The following is an 11,097-nucleotide window of genomic DNA, read 5'->3' as shown; positions in this document are numbered from 1 at the left end:
GAATAATGGCACCCAAACCCTTGTCACATATTTGGGGTGCTATTAAGAATAACAGCACACAAAGCCTCATCATGCATTTGGGGTACTGTTAAGAATAATAGCACCCAAACCCTTGTGAAGCATTTGGGGAACCATTAAGAATAATAACACCCAAACCCTTCTCAAGCATTTCTGGTGCCCTAAGAATAATGGCACCCAAACCTTTGTCAAGCATTTGGGGTACCATTAAGAATAATGCCACCAAAACCCCCCGTCACGCATTTGGGGTGCCATTAAGAAAAATGCCACCCAAACCCTCATCACGAAATTTGGGGTGCTATTAAGAATAATAGCGTCCAAACCCTCATCAAGCATTTTGCCGCAAACTGGAATCGCCAAAGGTGAATGGGATCTTAAGGCTATAGTCACATCTGTGGGTTCCAGGAACGCACATTCACGCGCGCGTTACGGAAATGCGCGAATTTTTTTATGAAAAACACAAGTCGCACTCGCGGTGCACATTCGTTACTAACGGCTCCCCGAACGCGGCCAACAGATGTGCACTTCTACGTTTGGCAAAATGCGCATTCCAAGGCGCTACAAACACACCGAAACACACACACCACACGAAGCTCTACGCCCCAAAACGGTGCAGGAGCTTCTTCGACGCATTTGCCAGGCGCAAGGATGGGAAAATGCATAAAAAATGCGCGCACAAAAAGAAACGGCCATTCCCGCTACGCTAAATGTGAATGGGGCCCTCTAACAGTCTCGTGTAACATGTCCCTAGCATGACTTCATCCTCCACCCACTCCTCAGTCTCTGACCATTTCCTCTAGGAAGTCTTCAATCTATGACAGCCTTCTGAAGCCCTACATTTTAGATGTGTGGCCCTTTGGGGACATCAGGGGCCACAATAATTGAGGTTCCCCATACCTTATAAAGCTGACAACCATCAGTACGACAGCCAGGCAAATGGCTTTTTTTTTTTTTTTTCTAAGGACAGCTTAGCGATGGCTTCTTCCGTATTTCTCGCTTCCCTTTAAATCCCCCCCCCCAAATGGCGTGCCTCCCCCCCCCCCCCCGGCTGGCTGGCCCCGGTGGATGCAGCGTTTTCATTCTGGGCGTGTGGCAATTAATACAAAGCCTATCTCCGGCGCTCTCCCTCTCCCTTCTCACACACAGGACTCATCTACACGCACACTCTGACATCACTCAGTACAAAAGGGTGGAGTGAGCCTCCACTGAAATCTCTTCTGTCTGAAGGGAAGGGAAATTCTGTAGCAGACAAGCAGAGAAAGCAGCCAGGACCGAGCCAGCTGAGTCACACAGGCGCACGGCGAGCCGTTCCAACGCCCCTCTGGACATCCTCGGAGAGCCGGGAGAAAGCCCCCACCGCTTGGCTGAAGACCGAAGAAGACAACTTGCCACCTTCCTCTGAGATACCAGCGGACTTTTTCACCCCCTTGGACTCAAGCAGGAGGACACGGTAAGAAAGATGCACGCCTTCTACTGAAAAGATGGTCAGAATTGGGCACGGAGGGTTGGGAGTGGCCGCATGGAAGCGTTGCCGGCGGCACCGGCAAAGGCAGAAGAAAAAAAAACACCCCTCGCCTTTACATACCCTGAACATCTGGGGCTTGTCAACAGAGGGCAAGTTCAACCCATGTGAACTTGTGGAGGCGCTCAGTCAACTTTGCTTGGGGGGCAGCTCTAGAGAAACACTTTGGAACTCTTGGAAATTGGGGCTGGTCCCGGTGTAGTAGGTGGTTTTGGTCAATTCGGACCGGTTGCTCTTAGAGGAATAAGGCAAAGGGTCAGACGTGGTGGAATCAGGATGAGGATGCGATCAGTCAACATTGCTTGGGGGGCAGCTCTAGAGAAACACTTGGGAACACTTGGAAATTGGGGCTGGTCCCAGTGTAGTAGGTGGTTTTGGTCAATTCGGACCGGTTGCTCTTAGAGGAATAAGGCAAAGGGTCAGACGTGGTGGAATCAGGATGAGGATGCGATCAGTCGACATTGCTTAGGGGGGCAGCTCTAGAGAAACACTTGGGAACTCTTGGAAATTGGGGCTGGTCCCGGTGTAGTAGGTGGTTTTGGTCAATTCGGACCGGTTGCTCTTAGAGGAATAAGGCAAAGGGTCAGACGTGGTGGAATCAGGATGAGGATGCGATCAGTCGACATTGCTTGGGGGGCAGCTCTAGAGAAACACTTGGGAACTCTTGGAAATTGGGGCTGGTCCCGGTGTAGTAGGTGGTTTTGGTCAATTCGGACCGGTTGCTCTTAGAGGAATAAGGCAAAGGGTCAGACGTGGTGGAATCAGGATGAGGATGCGATCAGTCGACATTGCTTGGGGGGGCAGCTCTAGAGAAACACTTGGGAACTCTTGAAAATTGGGGCTGGTCCCGGTGTAGTAGGTGGTTTTGGTCAATTCGGACCGGTTGCTCTTAGAGGAATAAGGCAAAGGGTCAGACGTGGTGGAATCAGGATGAGGATGCGATCAGTCGACATTGCTTGGGGGGGCAGCTTTAGAGAAACACTTGGGAACTCTTGGAAATTGGGGCTGGTCCCGGTGTAGTAGGTGGTTTTGGTCAATTCGGACCGGTTGCTCTTAGAGGAATAAGGCAAAGGGTCAGACGTGGTGGAATCAGGATTAGGATGCGATCAGTCGATATTGCTTGGGGGGGGCAGCTCTAGAGAAACACTTGGGAACACTTGGAAATTGGGGCTGGTCCCGGTGTAGTTTGTGGTTTTGGTCAATTCGGACCGGTTGCTCTTAGAGGAATAAGGCAAAGGGTCAGACGTGGTGGAATCAGGATGAGGATGCGATCAGTCGACATTGCTTAGGGGTTAGCTCTAGAGAAACACTTTGGAACTCTTTGAAATTGGGGCTGGTCCCGGTGGTGCCGTAGGCGGTTTTGGTCAATTCGGACCTGGATCCGGACCTGGATCCGGTTGCTCTTAGAGGAATAAGGCAACGGTCAGACGTGGTGGATCAGGAGACAGATGTACTCGGTCAACATTGCTTGGAGACAGCTCTAGATAAGTAGTTGCAAACTCTTGGAAATTGGGGCTGGTCCCGGTGTAGTAGGCGGTTATGGTAAATTTTGGACCGGTTGCTATGGAAGAATAAGGCAATTCTCTAGAGCTCTAGATAAATAACTCTAGATAAATAGTTGGGGGGTTGGGCTGGTCCTGGTGTAGGAGGCAGTTTTTGGTAAATCTGGACCGGTTCCATTCGGAAGTGTTGGGTCAGGTGCCTGTTCTGGTGTTATCTGCAATTGTTATCAATATGGACTGGCTCCGTATTATCGGAGAAAGCTTTATGTTACATTGGACCAGGTCACATGTACGATTAGACCGGGTCCACCATCCTGGTGTAGTAGGCTGTTCTGACAAATTTGGGCTGCTTTCTTTAGAGGAATAGGCAACAGTTGGATTTGATGGGTCAGTATGTGGGTGCACTAAATCAACCTTGCTTGGGTCAGCTCTGGCTAAATAGCTGGGAATGCTCAGGAATTTTGGCAAGTTCTGCTGTAGTAGATGGTTTTGGTAAACTCAACCAATTGGGTCAGATGCCTATGCTGGTCCCATCAGAAATTGTCATAAATTTGGACCGGCTCCATGTTCTCTGAGAAGCTTCCTATCAAGTTTTACCTGGTTGCTCATATGATTGGACCTCCATACCAGTGTAGTAGGCTGTTCTGGCAAATCTGGACCAGTTCTTTCAGGGGAATAGGCAACGGGCGGATATGTGGGTCAGGTATGGAATTTTGGACCATTTACCAGTGATTGTTGTAGGTTTGGGTCGACTCCAGAGACATGTTCTATTAAATCTGATTAGGTCACTCGTACAGTTGGACCCAGTCCACCGTCCCCGGTGTAGGAGGCTGTCCTGGTAAAGTCAGACTGGTTTCCCTAGGACAGTGATGGAGAACCTAAGAAATCGGCCCAAACTGGTGCCTCTTGGTGAACAGGTCCAACCGTACCAATGACCCGGTCAAATTTACCATCTAATGCTCATCCAGAACTGGTCCAAATTTTATAGTAATAGCCGATAAAACAAGGACAGGCATCTTGACCCATTACGCCCAACTGTTGCCTATTTCTCTAGGAGTCCAGGTTTACCAGAATAGCTTAATGCACTGGAATGGTGGAACCGGCCCAACCGTAGTGGAATTTTATGGGAAAGCTCCCCAAGAACTGGAAGCTGGTCCAAATTTATCAAAATTGCAGATATCACCAGAACTGGCACCTGACCCACATGCCTGCCCGTTTTCTATTTTCCTAGGGCAGTGATGGCGAACCTTGGCACCCCAGATGTTTTGGAACTACATTTCCCAAGATGCTCAACTACACCGAGGACTGCATGAGGATCATGGGAACTGTAGTTCCAAAACATCTGGGGTACCAGGGTTCGCCATCACTGCCCTAGGAAAATAGAAAACGGGCAGGCATGTGGGTCAGGTGCCAGTTCTGGTGATATCTGCAATTTTGATAAATTTGGACCAGCTTCCAGTTCTTGGGGAGCTTTGCCATAAAATTCCACTACGGTTGGGCCGGTTCCACCATTCCAGTGCATTAAGCTATTCTGGTAAACCTGGACTCCTAGAGAAATAGGCAACAGTTGGGCGTGATGGGTCAAGACGCCTGTCCTTGTTTTATCGGCTATTACTATAAAATTTGGACCAGTTCTGGATGAGCATTAGATGGTAAATTTGACCGGGTCATTGGTACGGTTGGACCTGTTCACCAAGAGGCACCAGTTTGGGCCGATTTCTTACCCTGGTTTGAAACCAACTAATCTGTAAACGTAATCTGTATCCCCCCCTTCCCCATGTAGTTGCCAGACCTCTTAAATATGAAGAAATAGAATCTTTAGAAAAAGATTTTGGTCTCCACCGACCCCTTGATTTTTTCAGATGGGTGTCACCAATGGTAGAAGATCGGCAAGATCCGGTGACTTGCTCTGTAGAAGGAACTTTTTTTTTTTGTAAGGGCTTGGCCAGATTTTTACTGATTATTAACAGACCACGGCTCGCCGCTCGCCTCCGCGTTAATGAATTCCCAAAGAGTCTGCAAGTGCAAAGCTTTTCCGTAGGGCACCGTTCCCCTCCCCGGCCGTATCACGCCCCCCCGGGGCTCTTCTGATGGTGACGGCCTCCCGTTAGCCAGAAGTCACGTTCTGAAGTTTGGGCGTGTTGTTTGGGGAGGAAGGAGACGGGGGAGGGGAGGGGGGGGGGGGGGCGGGCAGCTTGACAAGCCTACTTCCCCAGTGTGGAAAGGGGGTTTTCCGGGATGCCACCCTGTGCCAGGACCAAAACCTGGGGCGGGACAGATACGGCCTCATTAGATGAAGACCTCAGACAGGACTCGATGTTGGTAAAGAACGCCCAACCAGAATTGAGCCACCAACGATCAGGCAGTGCCGGGGTTAACTTCCAGGCTGTTATTTGCACGATAGCCAATATGGGGGGGGGGGTAAAAAATATATAAAATAGGCGCCCCAGACGATTGGTTCCTTTTACCGAAAGCGCAGTCCTCAGCAGCCAATCGGAAAGCAGCTTTGAGACCTGGTTTACGTTGCGACGGGAGCTACGCCCGTTCCAAAGCCGATCGATACGTGTTTAAGTATTGCTAGTGTCATGATCTCGGTAATAGCATGCACACCGGGCTCTGGGCGGCGGGGCAACTAACGTATGTTGTCAGTTTAACATGTTTCAGGCACTGGGGGGGGGGGGGGGGGTGGCGATGGGGTAGGGCCGAGGCATGCAGCTGGAGGAGAGGACAGGGAGGCCACCTACAGGGCTGCAAGCTGTGGATTGTTTAGATACATTGTGCAATGGGAGGAAGGGGGGGGAGATACAAGATGAATCACAAGACTAGCTGAACGGAATCAAGGATAATTTAACATGTTTCAGGCACTGGGGGCTGATGGGGTAGGGTTGAGACACGCAACTGGAGGAGAGAACAGGGAGGCCACATACAGGGCTTCAAGCTGTGACTGGTGGTGTAAACTGTGCAGTGGGGGGGGGGGGGGGTGTAAATCACAAGACTAGCTGAACAGAATCAAGGATAATGTAACATGTTTCAGGCACTGGGGGCTGATGGGGTAGTGCTGAGGTATGTAGCTGGAGGAGAGGACAGGGAAGTCGCCCACGGGGCTGCAGGCTGAGGATTGTGGTGTATTCTGTATATCAGACCTAATAATTCCGCTCTATGATGCAGGAAGCTTCGGTCCAGCCGCCGTGGGACTACAACTCCCAGCATGCCCTGTCCTTTTATACCATCGTTAAAGGATGAGTCCACATGGACACCTATCTTGGTTTTCTGGGTGACTCCAGAAGGCTTCATCACCCACTGCGCCCCTCCCCCTCCCTCCACCTACCACTTTGGAGTCTCACTTCTCCCGCTGCACTCTCTGTAATGTCACACCGATGAAATAACAGCCCTTACAGCAGCGAGAGCGGAGCTGAGAATTCTGACACAGAGCCTGAAATAAACCTGCCGGTGGGTCGCCCCCCCCCCCCCCCTCAGGACTTTTGTTTGTTCGTTGTTTGTGACACGGATAATGGTGGCTACCAGAGGCTCCATTGTTATGTGTGGTGGGAATTTTTCTGCCTATTCATTATTCCCCTCCCCTAAGGAAGCCTCAGCCTTCCGGGTCAAGTGCCCAGTCATGTGAGGCCCGGGCTCGCTCAACAGTAAACAGGCCAGACCTGGGACACGATCCAATTCCTATTATATCATACTATATATATATATATAAAAACATGAATTTATTAATTTATTTTAATTTTATTTAATTTATTTTCTTATTTAATTAGTTGATTTTTTTTTAGTTTAAGTAAATAATTAACTAATTTCTATTAAATCACATTAATTAATTTATTTCTATTAGATCACATTAATTAATTCATTTCTATTCATTTTAATTAATTCATTCATTTATCTTATTTAATTAATTTTGTTGGTTTCATGAATTCATTTATTTCAGTTAGATCACACTATTTAATTCATTGATCTAAATTATTTTATTGATTCTGTTACTTTCATTAATTAATTAATTAATATTAGAGCACATCAATTAAATTATTTTAAATTATTTTATTGGTTCTGTTAGTGTCATTAATTCATTAATTTCTATAAGGTCACCTCAATTAATACATTTTAATTAATTTTAATTATTTGATCGATTTAGTTAGCTTCATTAATTATTTAATTTCTATTAGATCACATTAATTCATTCATTGATTTAAATTATTCAACTGATTCTGTTAGTTGAAATAAATAATTAACTAATTTCTATTAGATCACAATCATTTATTTATTTCTATTAGATCACATTAATTAATGCATTTCTATTAATTTTCATTAATTCCATTCATTTATCTTATTTAATTCATATTATTAGTTTTATGAATTAATTTTTTTTCAGTTAGATCACATTATTTAATTCTTTAACCTAAATTATTTTATTGATTCTGTAAGTTTCATTAATTAATACATTTCTATTAGAGCACATCAATTAATTATTTTAAATTATTTTATTGATTCTGTTAGTGTCATTAATTCATTAATTTCTATAAGGTCACATGAATTAATACATTTTAATTAATTTTCATTATTCAATTGATTTTGTTAGCTTCATTATTTATTTAATTTCTATTAGATCACAGTAATTAATTCATTAATTTAAATTATTTAACTGATTCTGTTAGTTTAAATAAATAATTGACTAATTTCTATTAGATCACAATAATGAATGTATTTCTATTAGATCACAATATTTAATTTATTTCAATTAGATCACATTGATTCATTCATTCATTTAATTTTTTTAACTGATTCTGTTAGTTTAAATAAATAATTAACTAATTTCTATTAGATCACAATAAATAATTAATTTCTATTAGATCACATTAATTCATTCATTTACATTATTTATTTAATTCTGTTTTTTTTTTTTTCATGGATTTATTTATTTCTATTAGATCACATTAATGAATACATTTCTATTAGATCACATTAATTAATCTAAATTATTTATTTAATTGTTAGTTTCATTAATTACTTAATTTCTATTAGATCACATTAATTAATTCATTTAAATTATTTAATTGATTCTGTTAGTTTCATTATTGAATTAAGTAATTTCTATTAGATCACATTAATTAATTAGTTGATTTAAATTATTTTATTGATTCAGTTAGTTTCAATAATGAATTAATTTCTATAAAGATCACATTAATAATTCATTTTGTATTACTTATTTAAATTATTTAATTGGTTTTGTGAGTTTCATTAATTCATTTATTTCTATTAGATCACATTAATTAACGCTTAAAAATATTTTATTGGTTCTGTTAATTTTATTAACTAATTAATTTCTATTAGATCACATTAATTTATTAATTTCTATTACTTTAATTAATGAATTTAAATTATTTATTTGATTCTGTTAGTTTCATTAATTAATTAATTCCTATTAGATTGCATTAATTAATTCATTTAAATGATTTTATTGATTCTGTTCATTTCATTAATTTCTATTACATTTTAACACTAAAATGTGCCAAAAACAAATTAAGCGCGTGTAAATCTTCCCCAAAATAAAGTGTTTATTAGATATATACATGAATGTGATTGGCTAATTATATTATATTATTATATACGCGTTTCACGTTGGGGGCGGCCATTATTATATAAGACAACTCTGCTCCTCAGTATACAGACCATATATATATATATATATATATATATATATATATATATATTTTATATTATATATTTTATATATATATATATATATATATATATATATATATATATATATATTATATATGCGTTTCACGTTGGGGCGGCCATTATTATATATGGCGGCCCTGCTCCTCACTATACAGACCGTATATATATATATATATTATATACGCGTTTTCCCGTTGGGGTGGCCATTATTATATATTGCGGCTCTGCTCCTTCCTACAGTGCCTAGAGGCGATTCAGTTCGCATTGTGCGCTATACAAGTATTTCATTCATACAGATCATTTATATATTATATATGCGTTTCACGTTGGGGTGGCCATTATTATATATGGCGGCTCTGCTCCTCACTATACAGACCGTATATATATTATATACGCGTTTCACGTTGGGGGTGGCCATTATTATATATTGCAGCTCTGCTCCTCCCTACAGACCATATATATATATAATATACGCGTTTCACATTGGGGCGGCCATTATTAGATATGGCGGCTCTGCTCCTCACTACGTAGTGCTGCACAATGATCAGTCGATCTTCCTAAGTCTCCCAGACATGGACTATCTTACTGCAGTCTCTAATGATGAGAAACAGCCACAGTGCTTCAACCTAACACCGTGTGACCCCCGCCCAGACATCACATGACTCGGGAGATTCAGTCCCTTATTAGAGGCAAGAGATGATCATGTGACGGAGGATTGTCATGTGATTGGGTCATCTGTGATTTGTAAATTGTAGTAATAAATCGGCTTCAAAGGGCCTCGTCTGATCTGGAAAATTGAAGCATCATATGGGGGGCTTATTAGATTCCTCCAGGACCCCAGTGGTGGGATGTCCCCGTTATAACTCCCAGTGATGACCAATGGCTGTGACCATTGCAGCATTGAATGATGACGACACCCCCAACCCCCTCCCCCATTATTGGATTTTTTAATAAAATATATTTATATTAAAAATAATATAAATAATTCATATATATTCTAAAATAATTATTTATTAATATAATATTAATAATTATTATAATATATAATAATATTTTAATAATTCAGTAGTCCGGCTGTGAGAGGCGGACAAAAATGCCGCCCGGCTGCCTTATACCGTATAGAAAGTCCACTCGTATAGAGGCATTGCCTTTATTTTGTAGCTTCTGTGTGCGTCCCGATGCCTTGGGATTGGATTTAGCTTTGCTGTGCCCTGAGCACAGAAGACTGTCAAATCCAGTAACCAATGGCGTGTCACCTCCCACAACAATGAATGAATGTCGCTATACAGGAGGATAAAAAGGCATTACTGAAAAGCACAGAAGGCAACTTTATGCCCAACTCCATAATAATAATAATAGTAATAATAATATCAACATTATAATTATACTATTATTTTGTTCTTTTTATTATTATTTTTATTTTACATTTTTTTATTATTATTATTATTATATTACTATTATTATTTTTTATATTACTATATTGTGTTATTACTATATTTGTATTATTATTATTATCATTATTATTTTTATGTTATTTGTATTATTATTTTTATTAATTATTATTATTATATTATTATTTTTTATTAAAAAATTTTATATTACTGTATTGTATTATTACTATATTTTATTTTTATTATTATTATCATTATATTATAATTTTTATATTTTTTTTAATTAATATTATTATTAGAACTAGCATTTTTATGTATTTTTATTATTATATTATAATTTTTTTAATTTTTTATTAATATTAATATTATTATAACTAGCATTTTTATGTTATGTTTATTATTATTTAAATTTTTTATTATTATTATTATTAGTAGTATTATATTATAATTTTTATATTTTTTAATTAATATTATTATTATCATTATAACTACAATTTTTATGTTTTTTATTATTATTTTTATTAATTATTATTTTTTATTTTTATTATTATGTTTATTTTTTAAAATTACGGTATTGTATTTTTACTATATTTTATCATTATATTATCTTTTTTATATATTTTTAATGAATATTTTTATTATTTTTTGTAACATTACTATATTTTATTATTATTAACATTTTTATTATTATACAGAATTTATATAGCGCCAACAGTTTGCGCCGCACTTTACAACAGTAGAGTAGACAGTACAGGTACAATACAATTCCATACAGGAGGAATCAGAGGGCCCTGCTCCTTAGAGCTTACAATCTATGTTATTTCTATTATTATTTTCATTATTATTATTACTATTATCATTTTTATTTTATTATTATTATTATTTTTATATTTTTATTATTACTATTATTATTTAATTCTCTTTCTTTTTTTTTTTTTAAGTTGTGGATAGAGTGGGGAAGAGTTCACATTTCTGC

The 11,097-nt window shown here is 39.7% G+C and overlaps 1 protein-coding gene across 1 annotated transcript in view; it reads left to right on the top strand.

The window, feature by feature from the left end:
* The first annotated feature begins 1,122 nt into the window (after nt 1-1,122).
* The window catches only part of PEA15 (proliferation and apoptosis adaptor protein 15), a 105,972-nt gene continuing 95,997 nt past the window's right edge, over nt 1,123-11,097 (top strand). Inside the window, exon 1 of the mRNA XM_077464095.1 lies at nt 1,123-1,468. The gene's annotated coding sequence lies outside the window, so the exon portion shown is untranslated. The remainder of the gene's footprint in view (nt 1,469-11,097) is intronic.

This window comes from Lithobates pipiens, unplaced genomic scaffold (assembly GCF_037356315.1).
Source record: "Lithobates pipiens isolate NorthernLeopardFrog02 unplaced genomic scaffold, aLitPip1_a1.2 Scaffold_30, whole genome shotgun sequence".
Classification (NCBI taxonomy): Eukaryota; Metazoa; Chordata; class Amphibia; order Anura; family Ranidae; genus Lithobates; species Lithobates pipiens.
The sequence above is the reverse complement of the archived record's forward strand: the minus strand, read 5'-3'. Positions and strand labels throughout refer to the sequence as shown.